At 44.0% G+C, this 20,072-nt stretch overlaps 1 long non-coding RNA gene across 1 annotated transcript; it reads left to right on the forward strand.

Moving 5' to 3' along the window:
* Positions 1-1,842: 1,842 nt before the first annotated feature.
* On the forward strand, positions 1,843-19,745 carry LOC134549319 (uncharacterized). Its single transcript, XR_010080060.1, has 4 exons — positions 1,843-2,151; positions 17,446-17,560; positions 18,148-18,288; positions 19,259-19,745. It is a non-coding gene; the product is annotated as an uncharacterized LOC134549319 (long non-coding RNA).
* The last annotated feature ends 327 nt before the right edge of the window (positions 19,746-20,072 follow it).

Consider the following 20,072-nt stretch of genomic DNA (forward strand, 5'->3'; position numbering starts at 1 on the left):
GCTGGGGGCACAGCTATAAATTATACTCACACCTTTTTGTCCTCTGCAAAACCTTTCTTCTGCCCTTTCTCCATGAACACTGATTTTCGAGATGGGAACAGTTTGGCCTTCCTTGTAGGAGATCCATTAAAGTTAATTGGACTATCTGCTCTCAGAGCCAGAACTGAGGCCACACAGTTGTCACAGTGAGAAGCTCTTGCTCAGCAGTCCTGGGAATAAGTGACTAATTAGGAAAGAGCCAGAAGGGATGTGTGACTCTGAATTAGGAAGCTCTGTGGCTGACTGTAAGTAATTCCAATGTGTTTGCTTTCATCATACAGGTCCAATAAACCCTTTCACAGGACTGTGAAAGCAGAAGACCATCACAGAGCTCTAAAAGAGTCAACAGAACAGGTAAAACCCAAGCAATACCATTAAAAGTGCTGACTTTGGTGTATTTGACCCTGTAATATTTCTCAAAACAGATCTATATGTACAGATAAAAGTGTTGGCAGCATGGCAGAATGACTGATAAGTAGCACAGGCTGAAGAATGAGAAATGAAATCCAGTAACTCTAGTTTCATTCAGCTAACTTGCAGTGTAAGGAAGTATGTTTTATACCTGGTTCTTAGTACTGGCAGTAAAAAGTCTTAAAATCTAATAGAGATGGCTGTGTATCCTCAACATCTTACTCCCTTAGTGCCAAGCTATATATCTGTCTATAAAAACCTTGCTGACTCCTTCTTCCTAATGGGGAAGAGGAGGAAATACATGTGGGAAAGAAGCTCAAGTGACTCACACTAGGCTTCTGCAAAACCTTAGTGGCTTGTGTTTGCATGGTAAAGCCTTCACTTTAGTCTCAGGAGGTCTGTGTAATCTGTGTAATCCCAGTGGTCTTCTCAATTGAGTAGAGAGAAAGGGAATTTGTTTTTTAAAGTCCTTGCACCTTTTAAAATTTTTTTTTTCATGACCTCTTTGGAGGTTGGTCATAATTTGTGGGATTGTTTTCCCCTCTTCCTTTACAAGTATCTGTTCATGCTGGATGTAAAAGGCAAGCTTGTTCCTCTCTGTCCTCTCTAGTCACAGATGAGACAGGTGAAGACCACTGTGGTGCATCCCCACTTTGGCATGCTGAGCTATGACTTCAACATCTCCCTTGATGCTGCTGAAATTACATTTCTCTCGGAAGTATTTTCTTCTTCTGCCCAGACCTAACCTTAAACTTATTTCCCAACCAGATGGGAGCCGAGCTGGGTAGTTGCAGCAGACATGAGAACCTGTACTTGAGAAAGTAGTCTGTGAGATAAATTACTACTTCAGCTGCTCTAGAGGAATCACTGCCAGGATCCTTTGTGCTGGCTTTGTTTCTGTGGGAGACCAGGATCCTTGCCAGGGGAAGAATATTAGAGGTGAGCACTCGTGGAAGTGTCTGCATATGGATGTCTGTGGATCACTTAGGGAAAGGGACTGGAAAGGACTTGCATGTCCCAAGGCCCATCTATGATACCAGTGAAACACTTCCCATTGTCACTTGCTTGGAACTCCTTTTCACAGCACTCTTTTGTCAAGGTAAACTATGACTTGTATTGTTTCTGTAAAACTCTTGTAGCACTGTTGAGGAACTGACTGATCTCCCCAAAATCACACGGCAAGTGGGTAAGAACAGCTGAGTAAATAAAAGGCAAAGTAATTCTGACTGAGGCATTGTCAAGCTAAAATACGAGTTCTGCTCAATATCGCAATCTTACGGTGGACTAATAAATTATGTGTAACACTAAAGAGCACACTTTAATCATATTTTGTTTCAGCCTGTGCTCAGTCCTCACTCAATGGCAACCAAGCCTTTAAATCAGTCTCTTTGTTGCAGGCTGCTGCTGAGTTGCACCAGTAGTTCTATTCCCAGTTCCTGCAGGAGGGCTTTTCTGGGCAAACACGATTCCAACAGTGCTCACCTTACCTGCAGCAGTGCAGAGGCCAAACGAGAACACTGAGTCAGTCCTCTCTTGGTTCCTAGGATGGTTCTGGTGGCCCTTTGGTTTGCAGCATGGGAAATGGACCATTCACACTTCCCAGCATTGTCAGATGGGGTGTTGGCTGTGCCAGCCCAGAGAAACCAGGGGTGTACTCAAGAGTGAGGATTTTCCTGAACTGGATGGGACTGCTGCAGAAAGGTGAGTTGTCTTTGTCCAAGTTAAATCCTGAATATAATGGCTGTGTATAAAATATCCTAAGTGGATTGGGATTTTTTCTGGTAGGCTTTTTAAGGCAACTTAAGATGAAGAAAAAAAAATCCAGGTGATTTCCTCCAGCAAGCCTCCACTTCCTCCTTTTCTTCATAACTTCCCTCTAAACAAAGCTTACTTGAAATTAGAATGGGAGTTTCAGAAGCATAAGACTTGTGTTTTACACCTCTGACTCTCAAGTTGAGTACAATTTTTGGGCAGATACTTTTCTCAGTAAAAAGAAGCTGCTTGTGAAAATGCCTACCAGCCCCATGCTTTGATGGACAGGAGAGTTTGGGAAAATGCTCTAAACTGAACTTGTGCATTTATGTATCTAGATATAATTAGCACCACATTCAGAAGTCTGCAGGATAAATTTTGCCAGAGAAAGAGTAGCATTTGCTAGTGAATAAGCACTGATTGCATGAAAGTGATGGCATCTTACAAAAAAAGGAGGCCCCTGTTCTTAAACTGGAGGGCTCTCATACAGAGAACTGGGAGGAAAAAACCTGTTTGAAGTACTCCACATGAACCCAGCATTGTCATGCTGCTTCCCTGCACCAGCTTGCTCTCTTCCTCCCCAAAAGTTTCTTGCCTTCTGAGCCTACTCAGGTCAAGGTGAATTTAGCTTTATAGTTTCACTGGCAAGTGGAGAAATCCACCACCTCACCTTGTGCAATCTGATGGGATTTGAGAGATTTCAGAAAAATTCCAGACATAGCTTCAAAACTCTTTTTTAATTTGTTAAATAAATTAATTAGTCATTTTAGAGAAATGTTTCCCTTTGGCTCAAAGTAGTTGCACTACGAAACTGCTGATGCAAACCCTTTTTATACCAGAGCTTTGTCCCTCTTCCTTCCCTGCATGTGCCTACATACAGCCAGCTATGTTAATGAAAAGGTGTGATTGTCCTTCGTCATTTCTCGAGAGGAAAAACCTAATCCTGGGCAGAGTGTCTGCGTTTCTGCCCATCCTACATTTTATCCTATTGCTGCCAGAAGAAAATGGAAGACTTCTGGTGATAGGAATAGATTCCATCTTTTTTCCCTTGCATGCTGAATAAAATATGCTGCAGTTAGGAGAAGGAAATAAAAGTATATATTGGAGAAAAGAGCATGCTGTGGATCCACTCTCAGGTCAGATGAGCACTTGAACTCCCCTGCTTTGTGCTGCAGTTGCCTGTCTTTCTGCCTTGTGGCATCTTCCTTAGTCTCATGTAGATCTAACAGAAATATTAGTACAGATGCTGACTAAGGGAGAACATTCTCCTAAGCTAAAACCAGTCACCAAAACAAGTCATCATTTCTGTGGTAGCCAGGCTGTCCCCACAGATAAGCTGGGAGCTGGCTGCACATCCCCTTGGATCTGACACAAATGACTACTGACCACTACTCTGGCAGCAGTAATGGCTCTCTGGCCAGACACTTGATGCAGGGAGTTGCTCAGCTCTGTAGTGTAAATCTTTCTCAAAGGTAGAGGCTGTGGCAGTGCACACAGCTCTCACATAAGCCTTCATACAAAAGGTTCAAAGCCCTGAGGGTTCTTTGAGTGAGATATTGACTCAAAGTTTCAGTATACGGATAGTTGCCTCCTTTATCTGACCTTTGTGTGATTGTCTTCCCATTGTGGGAAGTAGAGGAGCAGGGATCTGTTCCCATTGATGCTGCAGATTTCCTGTGCACTTGGGTATGTTGTTTAATCTGCTCTCTCTCTCTCCCTCACCATCCTTGAAATCAGGCAGTGCTTTTTTATCTTCCATAAACTTCCATATCTTCAGTTTTGGACTGAATCTCTTGTACAGGTACTTTACTTAAACAGAGCTGTGGTTTTGGATGAAACACTGCTGCCTTGCTGCTGCTCCTAAAACAGAGCAAACAGCCCTGTCCTACTCATGTGCCTCCTCCTGCCTGATACACATCCAAATGTTTCTCTACATCCAATGCCGTGTAGGAGGAAGGATGATGAAAAGGCCGAAGTATCCCTGAGCCGCCGGCTGACACTGTTAGCGTAGGAAAACATATAACCACACAAAGGCGATCATATGTGGTTCTTTATTCAAGCGCGCGGGACACAGGGGTGATGATACACCCAAATCTGATGTCCAAAGGATACAGAGTTGATTCGTGATTTTTATAGTTTAAATTATACACATGTTAACTAACCCCCACCCCTAGATACTGATTATCCTATTCCTTAGTTACTATCTTAAATCATACCTACGCTTCTACCCTGATCCACACTTGATTTGGTTAAAACAATGCTTCTCAATTATCCCCTGAGCTGCAGTCACACTTGATTCGGTCATTACAATAGCATGGAGCTGTTTGCAGAAGCTGACGCTTGTTTCGGAGCTAGCTGCGTCAAGTTCCAGTTGTACGTTCTCTACTTTCCTCCCCCTACACATTACTCAACCCAGAAATTATATTTTTTAACCCTCCACCAACATTCCCCCCTTTGAAAGTATTTTCACTCTAATATACTAAGTGTAAATGCTTTCACTTAATACAGTCCATTAGGCTTCAGAGTTCATACTGGATGTTCATCTTCAAATCCTCTGTTGTCATAGGCTTTGTCCGGGATGTTGTTGCAGATTGAAGGTGCTGGATTCTGCGCCAATGCCTTCATTATGGTCCTGTTCCAAGATGCCTTTTTCTGTATCTCTCTCTTCAGGATTCTGTAAACTAACCAAATTACTAAAAATATAATCAGTAAAATTATCAGATTTTCAAGGATAGACTTTATCCATGAACTCACATTCCATCCTAATCCTTCAAAGATTTTACCCAACCAGCTAGTAGCTAAATCCTTTTGTTCCTTTTGTGCCTCATGCTCTATTTGTTTTAACTGACTGATGTCATGTTCTACATCTGCAGTTACATTTGGTATGTGGATGCAGCAATGGTCGATTTGTCCCTTTAAATATCCACACACTCCGTGTTCTTTCAAAAGTAACGTATCTAAAGCCAAACGATTTTGCAGGGTCATTTTGGTGGTGGCCTGTAATTGCACATTGAGTTCCCTAAATCCCTCTCGTGTGATTCTTGCTAATCTGTCTACCTGACCTGTGAGTCTATATAGCATTTCTCTATTTCGATAATTTGCAATGGGACCAAACAAGGATTCTAGGGCCCACCCAATCTTTACTCCACTAGAGGGTTCCTTCCAAGTGTCATCTGGGTTCTTGTCTTCTGAGACGTCTCGCTTTGCTTTTATTTGCAAGGCTTCACTGCTCCTGTTAAATGGGGATTTCTTCCAAATTGGACATAAAGTGGGAAGGCCCAGGGTGATTTCTCTTACCTCCCCGTCCATAGGCAAGTGTGTTGTCCATGTGCCATCACTCATTGCCCATACAAATGGTCCTGGACTTCGAATTGTACTCCTGCTACATCCTACTATAATCTTAGAATCTATTTTGCCTTGTTTGTGTTTAATTTTCCTGCAGGCACAACCAATTCGTAAGGCTATTGCCAATGGTGACCACTGTTTCATTTCCAGATTATCAGAGGTGCAATCATAAATTTTCTTACATACCCACCAACTTACCTTATTTGCCTCTTTCTGACTGCTAGTATCAGTATTCGTCACTGTGGGATCTGTCTCATTTTCAGAGCCTTTCCATTTAATGCACCAGGGTGTGCTTTCCATATATTGGAATTTCTGGAGGATGCTCACAGACCATGCACTGTCCCAAGGTTCCAGTCCTTTCCAATCCTTCTCTTCACACTTCCACACCACAACACTTTCTGTAGCGTTGTCCCTGATCTTTTGATAGTGTAGAAACCAACATTGCCATTTTGCAAGGTCTTGGTCCTTAACCCACCACTCTATGATTTGTCCCAATTTGCCATTACTAAGAATGCACTCTGACTTTCTCATGGGTTGCATATAGGAATCCTCTGTTATCTTCCAGTATTCTCTGACCACCACCCTTGACTCTGGTACTTGTTTACAGTTAATTGTTTTGTTCCCTCCTATTTCAGGTAATTTTGACGTTATTATTCCCCAGCTTACTGGGTCCCCTGCTGCCTTTGGTATTGGCAGACAGGCTGTTATTCTGCTGGTATTATGCATTTTGGCAAAGTCTCTGACCAATCCAATCATTACATTCTCAGCCCGAATTTCATTAGAAATTTCTATTACTTGTGTTTTTGCCTGTATCTCTCTCTTCATTCTAGAATGAAGAGTTGTTAGTTGACCCTTCTGTATCCCATATCCCAAAGTAACAGCAATCCCTACTGGTGACATTAGTATCCATGAAATTAACATTATCCACAGGAAGAGCATGAGCACAGTTACCAGTTCCATTTGAACAGTTACAGACGTTTCAGCCTCAGCTTTGTTGGTCCAAAAGTTTCTACAGCCCATGACTGGACTCCACGAGGGACCTTCTTCACGCGCGTGTAGTGTATCCAGGGTTCCACTCCAGCCACTTTGACTGCTGTAAAGGTGGTTAGCAGTACCTGATGGGGACCAGTCCACTTCTCTTTTAGTGGTTCTTCGTTCCAGGTTTTGATGTATACCTCATCTCCTGGTTCGATATTGTGGACTGGATTCTCCAGGGCCAGTGGTCGGTTCCACACGAGAACACTTTGAAGCTGAGCTAGAGTTTTCCCGAGGGACAGAACATAATTATACACATCTTGTTTCCCTGTGACATGAACATTTGGATTGGGGTTAGGAGATTCATATGGTTTCCCATACAATATTTCATAAGGACTAACTGACATCTCACTCCTAGGCTTTATCCGAACCCTCAGCAATGCGATCGGCAAAGCCTGTGGCCACTGCAGTTTGGCTTCCTGGCATATTTTACTGATCTGCCTCTTCAGTGTCTGGTTCATTCTTTCTACTTGCCTACTTGACTGGGGTCTCCATGGTGTGTGGAGGTCCCAAGATAATCCCAATAACTTGCTTACCTCTTGTACCACCGTGGCTATGAAGTGTGGGCCTCTGTCTGATGATATCCCTAGGGGCATCCCAAACCTGGGAATGATCTCCTGTAATAACCACTTAACTGTTTCCTTTGCTTGGTTTGTGCGACAGGGAAGGGCTTCTGGCCATCCAGAAAACGTGTCAACCTCTACTAACAGGTATTTGTATCCCCGAGTTTTCGGCAGTTCTGCAAAATCCACTTGCCAATAGTCTCCTGGTTCTATTCCTATCCGAATTCTACCTAACTGTGCCTGTCGTCTAGCTACGGGATTGTTTTTCAGACAGATTTCACATTTAGACATTACTGACTTGGCCATTGTTTGCATCCGTACTGAGATTAGGTATTGTCTTAACCACTTTACCAACGCCTCTGCACCCCAGTGACACTCATTATGTTTTACCTGTAAAATTTCTCTCATTACCAAAGGAGGTACCACTATTTGCCCTTGTGCGGTTACATACCACCCTTCTGCGTTCTTCTGTGCCTTCAGCAGTTGTGCTAGTCTGTCATCTTCGATTGTATAGTTTGGCTTCGGAGGCAAATTAAATTGAGAGATATTAAGTCTTGATGGTATCAACGCCATTGTTTTCTGCACCTCTCGCGCTACCTGACGGGCTGCCCAATCTGCTTTTCGATTTCCTTCACAAATTTTGGAGTTGCCTGATTGATGTGCCTTGCAGTGCATGATTGCTACTTGTTCAGGTTTTTGTACTGCATCTATCAATTGTAGGACTGCATCTTGATGTTTAATATTTGTCCCTTGGGAGGACAGCAGTCCTCTTTCTTTCCATAAAGCTCCGTGTACATGCACTACTCCGAAGGCATATTTTGAGTCAGCCCAGATATTCACTGTCTTCCCTTCACTCAGCTCGAGTGCTCTGGTTAATGCGATTAGTTCTGCCCTTTGTGCAGACGTGTTAGGTGGTAGTGATTTTGCCTCTATTACCACATCAATTGTAGTTACCGCATATCCCGCGTATCTAGCTCCGTTCTCCATGAAGCTGCTTCCATCTGTAAAGAGTTCCCACTCTGGTTGCTCCAGGGGGACATCCTTCAGATCTGTTCTTGCTGAATAAGTGTGCTCGATGACTTCTAGACAGTCATGCTCTAATGGACCTTCCTCAGCTGTGGCACCTAGAAATAGAGCTGGATTCAAGAGGTTAGTTGTTTTTAGTGCAACATCATCCTGCTCAGTCAGGGTTACCTGAAACTTCATCATCCGGCTTGGAGAGAGCCAATGGCCCCCCTTTTGTTCCAGGACTGTAGTTACCATGTGTGGCACATAGACATCTATGTGTCTTCCCATTGTGAGCTTCCTGGCTTCCTGTATCAGCAGTACGGTAGCTGCCACTGCCCGCAGACATGAAGGCCATCCGGCACTTACGTTGTCGAGTTGTTTGGAAAAGTAACCCACCGGCCTTTTCCAGCTTCCCAGTCGTTGGGTCAGGACTCCCAGTGCCAGTCGCTGCCTTTCATGCACGTACAGCTGAAAGTCTTTAGACAGATCAGGTAACCCCAAAGCAGGAGCAGTTGTCAGTGCTTCCTTTAACTTCTGGAAGGCCTCTTTCTGTGGTTTGCCCCAGGTGAACGGCTGCGTCTTCTGAGCCTCGTACAAGGGTTTTGCAATCAGTCCATAGTCCATGATTCACAGGAGACACCACCCTGTCATTCCGAGGAAGATCCGCAGCTCGTGTAGATTCTGGGGCTCTGGAATAGCACAGATAGCTTGAATACGATTAGTACCCAGTTTTCTCTGCCCTTGTGAGATTTCACATCCCAGGTAAATCACAGTCTGTTGGGCAATTTGTGCTTTTTCTCTGGATACCTTATACCCTCCCATTCCTAATGAATTTAAGATCTCAATGGTTACCTTTATGCAGGTCATTTCTTCCTCTGTTGCAATCAAAATGTCATCTACATACTGGAGTAATAAATATTGGTCTCTTGGTACTTGCCCTTCTCTGGTCCAGATTTCCAGTTCTTTTGCCAGTTGACTTCCAAAGAGAGTGGGGGACCCCTTGTACCCCATCGGTAATCGAGTCCAGGTGAGCTGAGTTTTTCTTCCACTTTCTGGATGTTCCCACTCAAAGGCAAATAGTTTCCTACTTTCTTGGTCAAGGGGTATACAGAAGAAAGCATCTTTTAAGTCAATTACAGTAAACCATTTATATATCTCTTTTACGGATGCTAACAATGTATAGGGATTGGCAACCACTGGATGAATGTCTTTTGTTATTTCATTTATACCTCTTAAATCCTGTACAAGTCTATACTCACCATTGGGTTTCTTCACTGGGAAAATTGGGGTGTTGTATTCCGATTTACATTCCTCTAGAATTCGATATTTTAAAAATTTATCAATGGTCTTTGCTATTCCCTGTCGTGCTTCTGGTTTTATAGGGTACTGTTTAATTCGTACAGCCTTTGCTCCTTCTTTTAACTCTACATGTACCGGTTGTGCCAATTTAGATTTTCCAGGTACATCTGTTTCCCAGACAGAGGGAATTACTGCATCTTCTACTTCTTTAGGAATATTAGAAATTGGTTTTTCTTTTATCATCAAAATCTTTCCTGTCTTAGACTCCGGAATTTTCATTACGAGTTCACCATTCTCAAAAGTAATTACTGCCTCCAGTGCTGCCAGTAGATCGCGCCCTAAGAGCGGAGTTGGGCAGTCTGGCATGTATAAGAATTCATGGGTCAAGATCTTATCTTCAAAGCTCAATTCTAGGGGTTGCAAGAATGGCCGTACCTCCTGCTTCCCTGTGGCTCCAATGACTGCTGCTGACTTGTTCCCGATTTGCCCCTCAAGATAATTTAGTACAGAATGTGTGGCCCCCGTGTCAATGAGAAAATCTACATCTTTTCCTTCTAAATGCAAAGTCACCATGGGCTCCCTTGATCCTGGCTCTCTCTCATGTAAAACCATGACCCTGGCTACACCATCCAGCTGATGCTCACTACTTTGATTAAACATACTGTCTAACTGAGGCTGACCATTCTGGCTAAACCGGTTTGGACACTCCCTTTTCCAGTGTCCCTCCATCCGACAATATGCACACTGATTCAGACCTAATCTACCATGACCAGAACCTCTGCCAAAGCCACCTCTATTAACGCCACGACCACCTCTACCACGTCCCCGCCCCTGTCTCTGTAAGACTGCCAAAAGGCTTTGCCCCTGTTTCTTGACAATTTCTCTGTCCCTGTTATTATAAACTTTCCAGGCAACCTCTAGGAGTTTATCCAAGTTTCTTAACTCTTCACCTTCCAGTTTCTGTAGCTTTTTCCTAATATCTTCCTGTGCCTGACCCAGAAAAATAAAGGCAAGCTGAGTTCTTCCTTGCTCACTGTCTACTTGAAGATCAGTATATCTTCTAGCTGCTTCCTTAAGTCTTTCTAGAAAGGCAGTGGGAGATTCTTTCTTTTCCTGTCGAATTTCATACAACTTAGACCAGTTCATACTCTTAGGTATTGCCTGTTGAACACCAACTGAAATCCACTCCTGATATCTCTTTAGCCTTAACATATCCACTCCAGAGGGGTCATTAGCATCCCACTCTGGGTCTGCAGTGGGAAAATTATAATCCAGTGTCCCTGTCACCAAACCATTTCGTATGTCTTCTCTAGCTCTTTCTCTTGCTGCTCGAAGAACCATATCTCTCTCTGTCTCATCCATCAGACTGTCTAATATGACATGAATATCTTCCCAATCAGGGTTCTGAGTTTTCATTATCATCTTAACCACACGAGCTACCTTATCTGGGTTTTCTCTATACGTTCCGGCTGATTGTTTCCATATAACTCAATCAGCAGGTGAAAAGGGTACCTTTACAAAGACGGGTCCATTAGTTCCCACCCCTTGCCTTAGTGGTGCAATAATCGTTCTCTTTTGTTTGCCTGATTTTAATATACCCTTTCCTGCCTGAGGCCACTCCAGGGCCAGTTTTCCTCGTGTTCGGTGAGCTACTGGGGCGTCTAGTTCATTTGCTTCACTGTCACTACTTTCCATTCTATCTGTCTTCTTCACATTCCCCCTTTGCTTCCGCCTCACAATCACATCCTGGACAGGTGAATCTGGGAGGGGGGATACAGGGGGGCAGACGGGACAGGAGCTGGTGAAGGAGGTGTAGGTGGGAGCGGAGGGTACCCTTGAGCTGGTGTTAGAGGGGGGATAAATCTTTCAGCGGGTGTGGGCGGGGGAGCAGGATAGCTTTGGGCAGGTGTATGTGGAGAAGGGGGGGTTCTCTGAGCAGGTGGAGGAGGGACAGGCACCTGGGCAGGCGGAGGAGGGGCAAGCGGAGGAGCGGCTGGCACAGGCAGAGGAGGATAATTACCTTCGGCAGACAAAGGTGGGGGTGAAACATATTGTGCTGGCGCGAGCGAGGGGGGTGTAAGAGAATCAGGTGGGGTCAGGGTGAGCGGGGTAGAACTTGGTGTTGAGGGGGCCATGGTGATTCCAGGAGCCATGGGAGATACCAATAATTCCGATTCCAGTTCATCTCTTTTTTCCCCTAAAATTTCACTTAAAACTGCATGTTCCATACAATGCTTATTTTGGACGCAAGCCAGACACTTATTATTCTCAAGCTTCATTGCTTTCATTTTGTCAAGCCACAAAACCGGTTTCTCAAGCAAGCACAGAAATAAGTCAATATATGGTAATTGTTCTACCCTTCCATCTTGTGTACAAAGCGATCTAAGTTGCATAATAACCTTCACATCAAAAGACCCGTTTTTCGGCCACCTCTGATTTTCAGGCAAAGCGTATTTTGGCCAGTGAACATTACAATATTCAATCAACTTATCTTTTCGTAATTCCTGACCGAAGTTCCCCTCTTTCCAATGTGCCAACAAACAACCCAACGGAGAAGAACTTGGTATAGAGGCATTATTGCTGCCCAAAACCTCTTTTAACCCTTTTAGTTTCTCCATATTACAGATACATAAAAACCACAGATGCTGAACCTGCAACGCTTTCACGATGTCTGACGGACGGCTGCCTAGGCAATACCACCAGGAATTCCTTTTGCCCAACCAAGCGTAGCTTTCGCTGCGTCTTAATGGCAGGCCCCCAGACCAGAGAATAAAGAACCTTACCTCTCACCAGGGGTCGTTGTGAGCGGCAAGGGTCGTGGCTCTGATGGGCTCCCCGAGAAATCACCCGGTGCCGGCTGGAGCGTGATCGGGTCGTGGGGTCCTGGCTGCGCCCACAAGGTCCCATCTGGGTCGCCAAAACTGTTAGCGTAGGAAAACATATAACCACACAAAGGCGATCATATGTGGTTCTTTATTCAAGCGCGCGGGACACAGGGGTGATGATACACCCAAATCTGATGTCCAAAGGATACAGAGTTGATTCGTGATTTTTATAGTTTAAATTATACACATGTTAACTAACCCCCACCCCTAGATACTGATTATCCTATTCCTTAGTTACTATCTTAAATCATACCTACGCTTCTACCCTGATCCACACTTGATTTGGTTAAAACAATGCTTCTCAATTATCCCCTGAGCTGCAGTCACACTTGATTCGGTCATTACAATAGCATGGAGCTGTTTGCAGAAGCTGACGCTTGTTTCGGAGCTAGCTGCGTCAAGTTCCAGTTGTACGTTCTCTACTTTCCTCCCCCTACACATTACTCAACCCAGAAATTATATTTTTTAACCCTCCACCAACAACACGAGCTTTGGCAACAAACTGGAGGCTGCAGTTGCTCAGGATTTCAAAAGCAATCTGTTCAGGAGGGCCGTGCCACCGGCGCTGCTCACAGCCTGGTGCAGTAGCCAGCTGCTTAGCAGGCAGCGTGTGCTTGCCTCCTCTTCCCACTGGCATCCATGCTGGTGCTCCACAACATCACACACTGAGATAAAAACAGGCCCCCCGAAGTGGTAAGCAACTGGAGGTGGGGATAATTTCTCTCCACAGGGAAGTGCAGCACAGCCAACAACTGTGGGGCTGTCATTAGCAGCTCAGAGGCTGGAACCATGCAAAAGGCTCTTGCTCACCCTGAAGCAGGCTTGTCTCAGCTAAGCTTCTCATCTCTGGGCGAGCTCAAAGCCCTGGCAAGCTCAGTAACCTGAATGCAAAAACAACTATTAAAATGAACCTAGAGACAAGCCCTTGTGGCTCAGCCTGTTGGGTTTTATCATCTTCCAGGCTGCAGCACCCACAGTACACTGGTGTTCCCTGCTGTCCCCTGATGCCAGCACAGGAACCACATCCTCCAGAAGTGCTGGGTGTGTGCAGGAGCCCTTGTGTAAAACTGTGTGATTGACTCATTGCTTTTAACCAAGACTTGGTGAAAGAGCTTTGGATTTTTTGGAACTCCTCGTGAGAAAGGGCACCTTCCCTGTAGCTCAGCTGGGCTGAGGATTTAGGCATGTACCCCTTCCCCATGTGCTCCCTTTCACAAGTGCTGCTTGCAGAGCTCTTCACACCACAGCACCTTCCTCAGGAGGCAAATGTTCTTAATCTCCCTTCTGGACTGGAAGGACTCCTACCCAGCAGGAGGGCTCAGCCCTTCCCTCCCTGCACTCTTGGCATCCCATGCAGGTACAAAGAGACACGGCATGGTGTCAGCATCCCATCTGAGCAGAGAGCTCATAAAGCCTGGGTGTGGGAGGGAGCACACTTAAACAGAATTTAAGCTGCTCTGCAGAGGGTATGACTTAAAAAATTGCTGCCTTGGGAGGCAAACAACCCCATTATGCTTGGTACTAAAGGGACACACAGTTCTCATTAGTGATCTTGTTTTCTCTCCTCCTGCTCTGTTATAACCACTCAGATGCTTCCAAATATTTCCCCATTGATTTGGTCTCTTATTTAATGAGTGCTGAATCTGAATGCACTGTGTGTACATGAAGCTATAAGCTAGACCTGCTCTCCAGTGTTACTAGAGAATCAGGGACTTCACAGACAAAAGTATAATACTTCATAACTCTTCTCAAGAGCTGGTCACAAGGTCAATTTTTAAAAAAACCCTTACATTTCTTCCTCAGTAGTGAGTGAGTATTTGAGGTTGATAGGTCTTTTAGCCCTGGTATGTGACCAGCCTGGTATCTGTTTCTCTCTTTTCCAGGAACTGATTTAAAGCACAGCTCAGAGCAAATTTGCAAGCAAATCTGCTTTCCTCTAAGGCCCAGCAGCTCACCCCTTTGTGCTTCTAGCCTGTGTCTCTGCCTGGGTCTCCAAGGTTGAGGCAACAGGGCTGCACTGTGATCATGTACACTCTGAGAGCTCCTGCAGGCTTGTACCAGTTAGAATGCTGAACCCTAAGGAATGATCCAACTGGTCAGAATGGGTTTTAAATATTTATATATATATAGAGAGAGAGATGATGTATGTAGGTTAAATTTTTTATCATTTTGGCCTTTCCAGTAAATAACTGTGCTCTTGCTAGTGATATCAGGATCTTCAGGCTTCCACCAAGTCCAGTAATACTGGGGCAGGGGAGGAATTGGTTTAAAAAATAAGAAAAGAAAACTAAATATTGGAAACCCATTTCTCACTAACTTTATTGACCTGCTAGATTCTCTTCAATCATGGGCAGGACTGCCAGGTTTTGTGGAAAGCTCTTACTTGTCTTGTCTTAATGCTTTTATCACTGAAGCGCACATTTATCCACAGAATGGGCATCAGAAGTGAAGCTAGAAGAGCCCCAGGGATTTATATCTGCTCCTTCCTCATCATGTTTTGTGGGAGGCACAGAGTGCTCTTGGATACTCTGACTGTCTCTCAAGGGCATGGCAAAGATTATTGTAAAGTATCCGTCAATAACATCATTGCTGAACTGCCAAGAGGAGTTTCTTGGGATTTATGAAGAGACTCAGAGAGGAAGAAAAGTTCCAGGTAACAACAAATGATCCAGCTGAGGACATTCAGTCCTAGAAATTTCCCACTTTCGCTCAGGCCAGTTTCAGAAAGCCCCAGTTGCATGGCTCTGATGTGTTGGCAGCCTTAAATTAAGCAGCAGAGCCCAGGCTGTAATCCCTGTGTCAGTGTGCTTCATTGATCCAGAAGGAGAACAGCCCTCTGAGGGCCTCAGAGAACAGTGAAGGAGACCACAGAGAAAGAAGCTGTGATCTTTGGGCACCCCTTTAGGGACTCTTGTCCATATAAGTGACCTATGACTTCCTGTATTGTCAGCTTCATTTTCAAAGGTGAAATCCTCCATATCCTCTGGGACAAGGATGGCACATGATTTGCCTCTTGGAGGTGGAATGGATGACACTGAGATGCTGAGGGGTCTGGGTGTGAATCTTCATGCCAAAAAATGTATTAACTTCCATGCAGAAGGCTTTATTTTCCTCACCTTGATCCTGCTGAGGTGCAATCCCATCACTAGACTATTTACCTAGACAATAGTCTAGGTAAACACAATTCACAAATTAAAAGAAAGCTAAATTTAAAAGAAAGTGAGAACTTTAATGCTGTTTACTAGCAAGTTAAAATTTCTGGCGGCCTCTTTATCTGTGTGTGTACAGGATACTGTGCAGTTAAGTAAAATCTCTTTGAAAATGCAGGTAATTCCATTTTAAAATATATGAAGGAAATGTTTTTTGTTTCCTGTTTTAAAGGGTCTATACACAGTGTAGGGGAAAAGGAGGAAGGGGGAAAAGTGCTGTATCAAGCAGCAACTTGGAAACAAAAGGAATTAACTGGAACTTGTTGGCACAAAAGGTAAATGGGGAAGGAGGAAGTAATAGGAAAAGAGTGGGGAAAAAAACTCAAGAAACTTGAACTTGCAGAGATTTTATTTAGTATGCTGAAGGTGTTCCTTCTCCCAGCATCTCCTCACACCATATCGCTTTGGGTTTTTTCCTTCCCTTCCTTTGTCCCTCTTTATTCTTCCTCTGTGTGGGTTTAGTATATTGTGTTTGCAGATATTGTACAGAAAAACTTCATCTCTGTAGGTACCCACACTGATTTGCTGGTAAACCCAGTGTGGTGGAGAAACCTACCACCAGCCTTTGGGACTACTGCAGGTGAATTTTAGCGTACATGTTTCTCCAAATATTTTCAAAATTAAGTGATGCCTCTGGAGAGAGTTTTTGGATAGTAACTATTCTGTGTAGACCCTCATCCTGTTAACATCACAGCAGTGGTGATGGCTTACTGCTCTAGAGAAGAGACCCTATTTAACTTTTGAATGGGTGTGGTTGAGGGCTATGTGCTGATCCTTGTAGCTCTCAGATATGGGGAAGAAGCTGTTTTATTCTGTGACATTTGAACAAGAACACTCTTTTGTTACCAAATGCAGTAGTAATGCTTCCTGGTGAAGACTATTAGGGTAATGGAACATGCTAGGAATGTTATTTTCGTCAACAAAACACCCACCAAACCACAGTTTAGCATGTCAATTAACTGAGTTGGGAGTGAAAGAACAGGAGAGAGGGAAAGATAGAGGAGATGCTAAGGAGCTCTTGGAGCACTCCACAACAATTTTCCTCCAAGAGCTTATTTGTAAAAGCACACAAAAAATTCTAAAAGTTACATCTATTAAAGCTGAGAATGGCAGTTTAGCTATCATAACTATTTACATGCAGTAAAGAGGAAAATACTATCAGAAATGGGGCCATCAGTCAAAGTTTTGCCTGAATAGGAGTCTCACAGACAGCTCCCTGGAGCATCCTCCAGCACAGACTCGCTGCTATGTAATAGCATTTGTTATGGCTGGCAGTTTTTCAAGACTGGTTATATTAAACTAGATTCCAGTGTCTATTTATGTGCCAACATATTGAAACAGCCTGTTTTCTCCTTTTTTCTTTTCCCCCTCCTTCTCTAGACCTAGTGAATAATAGAAGTTTGTGGGTGCCTGTCTCTAAAGTAAATTACTTTTACCCAGGAGCTAAAACATAGAACTAGGCTTTAGTGTCAGAATGAGCTCAAACTTTAGGATGATGTTATGACAGGGAGAAAGAGGCTGGGAAATTCAGAGTCAGAAAGTAACCGGGAAACAATTTAGTGTGAGTAACAAGGGGAGTACCTATCAGTGGAGATGCAGTAAGAGCAAAATGCTGAAGCTTGAAACAAGGCTAAAGTGAATTTGAGTTTTGTAGGATTATAATGGACAAGGCCTGGCCTGGTAACATAGGAATGTGGTAGCTTTCCTAATTGATTTGCGATCTAATTGAACACATTTTTTTTTCCAGATGAACTTTTTAAATTAGTATTTTAAGGTTTTCTTTTTAGACTCTCTTCAGCCATCATGTGATCCGTGTGTTTCAATGAGGATCGTATCTAGGTCCTCTAAAAACTTAATATGAAAGCTGAATTTAATGCTCTATATTCTTATTCTTCCCAGGACAAACTTATCAATGCCTCAAAAATTCCCAAGGAGATGAGCTTGACATGAGTGTCATCCTTCCAGACTGGGAAGGAATCATGCAGTCACCCCTGTGAGACACAAATGCCACCAGGTGAGCATCCAAGTTCCTCTGGATTTGTAACTCCCCTGTGAAAATCTGCAATATCTGTGATGAGACTTTTAATGACTCCATGGGTGCTTCAGTGCATGTTACAAAGCTGGGCACATTCCTCAAAGAGAGCTAGGAGAGCTGGTGGGTGTCACTATCCTGCTTCCAGCAAACAGCAGACAAACGTGCCCCCTCTGGGCAAAGCTCTCACCACAGAGCATGTCAGAGGCCTGCACTGAGGGGCTAACAATAGCAGTGCTAAACTGTGTTACTAAATTCTTCTGGCCCTTTCATCCATTTCCCTTTCTTCCTCCTTTATTGTGCCTACTTAGGGTAAGAGTTAAATTTTCATTCACGTGGCAATACCATAGACTTCTAAACCATATGAAAGGTTAACTTCAGAAGTCATGAATAATATGACCAAAATAGATTTGGACCAGTATCCCGTCTTTGATTTTTATTCTTTTCTCTTTTTAAAGGGCATAACAATCCTTTTGCCTTTGCTCACATTTTGATAGCTATCCCTAGGAAATAAGAGCCAATTGTTAAATATGCAGCATTGTGACTTTGTTCTTTGCTTTGTGCTGCAGCTGCCACAGGAGACTTGTAGCCCCATTAAAATCAGTTATTCCCCCTGAAGCCCTGAACTTTCTGGACTGAAAGAAATCTGTCTAATTGTCATGGCCAACTGATGGTGTGTGAAGGATTTGGACTAACCAAAGAGTTACTAGGTGAGAGAGAGCTCATATTGATGTTGGGGTGAGAGAAATGGGGGAGCTTAACCAAGATTTTTTTGCTGACAGACAAGGAATTTTTATATGGCACACTTCCATGCTCCTGGAGGGATTTCTGATAACACTTGGAGTTTTGTCAGCTAGCCTAATCCCTTTCCCTTCCTAGAAATGCTTTTGAAATCAAACTTGTTGGATAGGAAGTCCTAATCATGGCACGGCTGTGCCTTGGAACCACGTGAGTCTGCACAGGATCCTCTTTCCCAGACTTTGACCTGCAGGAGGACAAATTGCGGTGTGTGTCCAAAGCTGTTTGCCAAAGACGAGGCAGCAGGTCAAAGAGAGGGGGCCAAGGGGGGGAGAGCTTTTCCTACAGCTCCCCTGAGTGTGAGGAGGGACCTACCTGACTAAAGAACTGCTGACTTGATTTTGTAGGACACTGTGGGGAAAGTGAAGCTGTACAGGTATCCTCTATACATAGAAGAAAAAGCACAGGCTGGAAATTTAAAGCGTTGAAACACTTATGAATAAAAGGTTCTTCAGTGGCAGCTCTCAGTTATGTGAGACACTCCAAGTGATTTATTCCCCAGAGGATATGGATGTCCTCCAGTCTTGTGGGCACTGCCTGGTGTCTTGCACAGAGGAGCCTGAGGGAGGGGCTGCCTGTCAGGGCTGGGATTTCTTCTGACCAGAGTGGTCCAGGCAGTGGGCATTTGCCACTACTGACTTGTAGGGGTTGCAGTCTGTAACTGTTTGTCTGAGGAAGGCCAGCATTCTGGTTACAATACAGCCAGTTCTCTTCTGGCCAAGTCTGCAGCCTAATGCATGAGCTCAAGGCTGAATGACATGAGGATTTTGTGTTAAGGGAGTTTTAAAGAGGGAAATATTTTCTGACACTGCGTTTTGAAAGATTACAGCTTACAGCCCTCAAGAGAAAAAGGTTCACGTTCCATTCTGGTCTTTTTCACAGGCAACTTCTGTGGTGACACTCCTGTCTATCCCATAGAATCGTGAGGTTCAGCAGTGACAGTGACTTCCCTCAAAGGGTTGTGGCAGCCATGAAAGGCGTTCTCTCAACTTGCTCTACTCACAATACATAATCTGGTAAGTGTGTTATGATTTTGGGGTGAGGATGGAGAAGTCGAGCTGTTCTATTCAAAAAAATTAATCTGTCTGTTCTGAAGAGAAAAGGCCATAGAAGAGATCTATTTGAGATCTTGAGTGTTGATGATTGAATGCATAAGTAGTGGTCTAATTACTGTACTCATTTCCCAAAAACCTGTAAAAATGAGATACTGTCTTAGCTGTTGCTCTCTCTCTGTTCCTTTGCATTCTGCTCTACAAAACCAGAACCTGTCCCCCCACTCCATCTGTTAATGCTTCTGTACTCTCTCTTCTGCTCCTTCCCCCAGTTAGGCACTAATTCTGCCAGATGCTGCTGTTATCACTGCTCACCTCCCCAGCCTCTGCCACAAGCCCAAAAACCCAGTTAATTGGGCTGTGAGCTTAAAGACGAAAGGAAACCTCCTTCCCTCTCTTGTTTCCTAGGCAAGGGCACAGCTGGTGACATGGGTGGAGAGTTTTCTCTGTGAAGAGCAGAGATGCCTGGGCAGCATTAAGCAAATTAGTACTTTGATCCCTCAGATCAGAGAAACTTGGAGCTTGAAAAGATGTGTCCAGTCTGTCTCTTCTGTTTTGTGGAAGTAAACTGTTTTGCCTTTCTAGCAATTTGAGCCATGTCTAATTTTCCCCCATCCCACTTTCCTCTGTCTTACCTGTGCTCC

Source organism: Prinia subflava, chromosome 4 (genome assembly GCF_021018805.1).
Source record: "Prinia subflava isolate CZ2003 ecotype Zambia chromosome 4, Cam_Psub_1.2, whole genome shotgun sequence".
In the NCBI taxonomy this organism is placed as follows: Eukaryota; Metazoa; Chordata; class Aves; order Passeriformes; family Cisticolidae; genus Prinia; species Prinia subflava.